Source organism: Grammomys surdaster, unplaced genomic scaffold (genome assembly GCF_004785775.1).
Source record: "Grammomys surdaster isolate TR1022 unplaced genomic scaffold, NIH_TR_1.0 140, whole genome shotgun sequence".
NCBI classification, from domain to species: Eukaryota; Metazoa; Chordata; class Mammalia; order Rodentia; family Muridae; genus Grammomys; species Grammomys surdaster.
The window spans coordinates 4,569,063-4,573,563 of NW_021604598.1; the positions used below are offsets into that span (position 1 = coordinate 4,569,063).

At 42.1% G+C, this 4,501-nt stretch overlaps 1 pseudogene; it reads right to left on the reverse strand.

The window, feature by feature from the left end:
• Window positions 1–4,281, reverse strand: part of LOC114618079 — a 32,713-nt pseudogene extending 28,432 nt beyond the window's left edge.
• Between the last annotated feature and the right edge of the window lie 220 nt (window positions 4,282–4,501).

The window sequence follows — 4,501 nt, forward strand, 5'->3', positions numbered from 1 at the left end:
AGAGAGAGAGAGAGAGAGAGAGAGAGAGAGAGAGAGAGAGAGAGAGAGGAAAGAGAGGGAGGGAGGGAGGGAGAGAGAGAGAGAGGGAGGGAGAGAGACTTTAAGGAGGTATTTCAGTAAGCTGTAGCTTTAGATGAATGTTTGTGAGGCTCTGACTGCCTCAAATTTGTACAATCTCATTTTTCTGCATTTGATTTTCTTTAGGCTTTCAATACTTACATCAGTTGACTGGTTTTATTTAGCTAGGAACATACCCAAGCCTTCTTTTCGTAGAGATATATACTCCCAAGTACAGAGCATTTCTGTATCTCTAACACTGCAGTGGATTCTCTAACAGCATTCTCTATTAGATTGAATAATGTGAGTACTTCACCTGGATTTACACATGTTACTCTACACCTATAACAAGCAAAACCAACGTTATATTTTCTTGGTAATCATCATCAGTTATTGCAATTAACCCTCTAACCTTTTCATGTTACTTTGCTTAATACCATGAAGAATCCCTATCTGCCATTTATTCTTTCAACAGAAATATTGCTGACTTTCCCAATAGAAGTATCATCTCCAATGTTATTTTTATCTCCATAAGAGAATAATATAATTATTCACTTGTCAGTTAGTGGAATGGTAAAAAATCCCTTATGAATAAATTGCATACACTTCTACAGAGGAGATGTAACCCCAAGGCTCAATATACTCATGTTCCTATCAGGTGAAAGCACACTGGTCTTCATTACTTCTGTTTAGAGGGAAGCAATTATAAGATTGGACAGTTTATTAATTGCATAGCACATAGCAGGCTATATTCATTGCTTTAATTCCCAGTTGTGATTTGTCTTTCTGTAAGATCAACTTTATTGTAGATGAATACAACTTCTGCACATTCCAGTTACAAATCTGGGATGAGGAGAGCTGTCAGTCTTGCAAGTTTTGAGACTGAAGGTAGCAGAAAGTTAACTAATATTTACAGAGATACAGTTTTGTTTCTAATGTATTTCTCTGACATGAAAGACAGTGCTGGGGTACCTAATTTGCCTTATTACCTGCATAATAGCTACATGGATAGACTTGATTGAATGTGAGGATTTTGCTTTCTTTTAAAATAGTCTCTCTACTTCTACATATCTGGATCGGGTTGGAGAGGATCTAAGGCTAGAAGGTAAGTTGTTGGTACTTGGAAAGCATGTGCAGGCACAAGTATATAAGGTGGCAGAAAGGTAGAGGAAGAGAGATGATAGCAGCATCCTTTTTTAAAGTATAAAAGCTCTATTCCATTTAAAGAGTCTGTCACGTGTTGAAGAGGGTTTCTCTAGTTGATGTTTTTGACAGTTTATGAAGAAAAAAGTGGAGGGCTGTGGGTTCCAAATCCTCTGTGCCAGAGGGCGTGGCAGCTTGGGAAGGCGGGATGCAGGAGTTGACTGTACTTACCCCATGCTGTCACTGGGCTATTTTTGGGCCATAGGGAAGCCCCAGGACACTGTTCCAAGAATTAGAAAGCAGTCTGGTGCACAGGACACCCAGAGCTGGTTCTCGGGTTCCTGGGCCTGCGACGAGGCTAGGACCATCTGGTTCTTAGGCTCTTGGACATCCAGGTGCTGCTGGAAGCCATGGAAGAGCTGAGAACTGGAGTCGGGGCCCACTTGCTGGATCAAGCCTGGTGCTGGGGGGAGAACGGGGGACTCTGGCTGGTTCCATGGGGAGAGTCTTTGGCTTGACAAGAGATGGGCTTGAGCTTGGGCTTGGTGGTAGCTGTAGCTGGGAGCACAGAGAGGCCTTCTATGGGAGGTTAGATGGTGGCTTCATAGGAAAAGACCTTCTCCATGGCTACCCACAGCGGATCCTGATGAAAAGAGTCAGTCCAGGGTTTTAAGGCATTTATTGTCATGGCGGAAAATGGATGAGTAAAACCATACCCCTTTTCTCAGGGTGAGCCTGAGATTAAATACTTTTTGCAGGGAAGAATGTCTGGGAGGTAAAGCTTATTGGCTAAGCCCTCTAGGACTCTAGGTATTTCATTAAAATGGAGATCTGTCTTGAGCCTATGAGACTACAGGTCACATCTTCTACAAGTGGAGTGGCTTGGGACATTGCCCTTACTTGACTAATGTCCACAAATCTATGGGGGATTCCAGTTAGTGACAGGGACCTGGCGCACGGGAACAGGCAAAGCACCTACTATCCTTCAGGGTCTCCGAGCTTTGAGCCTTAGTTCAACCAGGGACCACATTACCTTTCACGGTCCCACAGATATAGCTGTGTGGGATTATATCTTAGTCCTTTATTTCTTCATATATCCATGAGGTTTAGTTTTACTTCGGTAGCATATTTTCTTATTACTATGGCTCTGAAGTATAATTTGAAATTAAGTGTTGTGATGCCCAGAGCAGTGTTCTTTTTGCTTGTGTCTGCTTTGCATTTTGAGGTCATTTGCATTACATAGATAAATTTTAAGCTTTGTAAAGTATGTCATTGAAACTTTGATGAGGACTGCATTGCATTTGCACAGCACTTTTGTTAGTATAGCCAGTTTTACAATGTTAATTTTTCTAGTGCATGAGCCTGAAATCTTTATCATTATCTGGAGTCATCTTCAATTATTTTTTCACGTTTTATTATATTTTTAGTTTATAGGTTTTTTTAATCCTCTTGGTTATGTTTATTTCTAGGTAACTTGCAAGCTATTGGGAATGGGATATTTGTCCTGATGTATTTCTTAACAAGTTTGTTATTGTAATGCAAAAAATCTACTGACTTTTATTAAAAATTTTATTTATTTACATTCTAACTGTTGCCTCCTTTGTCCCCCACACAGTTCCTCATCCCATTCCCCCTCCTCCATTGGTTCCAAGAGGTGCTCCCCCTTCCCCTCACTGGGCATCCTCCTTCTCTGGGGGCTCAAGTCTCTCTCTCAAGAAATAGGCTCATCTCCTCCCACTGACACCAGACCAGGCAGTCCTCTGCTACATATGTGCCTGGAGCCTCGGAGCAGCCCGCGTATGTTGCCTGGTTGGTGGCTCAATCTCTAGGACCTCCCAGGGGTCCAGGTTAGTTGAGACTGCTGGTTTTCTTATGGGATCACCCTCCCAGTCAGCTTCTTCAATCCTTCCCCTAATTCCTCACTGACTTCAGTCCAGTGGTTGGGTGTAAGTATCCATATATGTCTCAGTCAGCTGCTGGTAGGACCTCTCACAGGACAACAATGCTAGGCTCCTATCTGTAAGCACATTACAGCATCAGTAATAGTGTCAGGCCTTGATGATCTTCATGAGATAAATGCAATTTGGGCCAGTCACTAGACCTCTTTTCCTTCAGTCTCTGCTCCATTTTTGTCCCTGAAGTTCTTTTAAACAGGAATAATTCTTGGTCAGAAATTTTGACTGTGGATTGGTAACCCCATCTACTAGAGCTGAACTCTTTGAGTTCCCTCTTGCCACTGTTGGGCATTGTGGCTAAGTTCATTCTCATTGAATCCTGAGGGTATCTCACCTCCCAGGTCTCTTGGGACTTTCTAGAGGGGAACCCCACCTCCCCTCCCCCACCCCTGAGGTTGCATATTTCCATTCATTCTCTTAGCCCACTGGGCTTCTTTCATCCCTCCCATACCTGATCCTGTTCCCCTTTCTCCCTTCCCCTTCCTTCTCCCACCCAGACCCCTCCCTCCCTCTGACTCCTGTGATTATTTTGTTCCCCCTTCTAAGTGGGATTGAAGCATTATCCTCACTTGGGCCTCTCTTTTTAAACTTCTTATGGTCTATGGTTTGTATCTTGAGTATTTTGTACTTTTTGGCTAATATCCACTTATCAGTGAGTACATACCATGCCTATCCTGGGTTTGGGTTACCTCACTCAGGGTGATACTTTCTAGTTCCATCCATTTGCCAGAAAAATTCATGATGCCCTCATTTTTAATAGCTCAATAATATTCCATTGTGTAAATGAACCACATTTTCTGTATCCGTTCTTTGGTTTAGATGCATCTGGATGTTTCCAGCTTCTGGCTATTACAAAAAAGGCTGCTATGAACAGAATGGAGTGTCTTTGTGGTATGGCGGGGCATCTTTTGGGTATATTCCAAAGAGTATAGTTATGTCTTCAGGTAGACCTATTTCAATTTTCCAAGGAACCAGCAGATTGATTTTCAGAGTGGTTATACCAGTTTGCAGTCCAACCAGCAATGGAGGTGTGCTCCTCTTCCTGTACATCCTTGCCAGCATCTGCTGTCACTTGAGTTTTGATCTGAGTCATTTTGATTGGGGTAAGGTGCAACTTCAAGGTCATTTTGATTTGCAGTTCCCTAATTACTAAGGACTTTGAACATTTTTTTTTTTAATGTACGTCTCTGCCATTCACTATTCCTCTGTTGTCAAGTCTGTAGTTAGCTCTCTACCCCATTTTTTAATTGTTTTGTTTTTTTGAGGGGGGAGGGAAGTTAACTTTTTGAATTCTTTATGTATTTTAGATATTAGCCCTCTATCAGTTGTGAGTTTAGTGATGATTT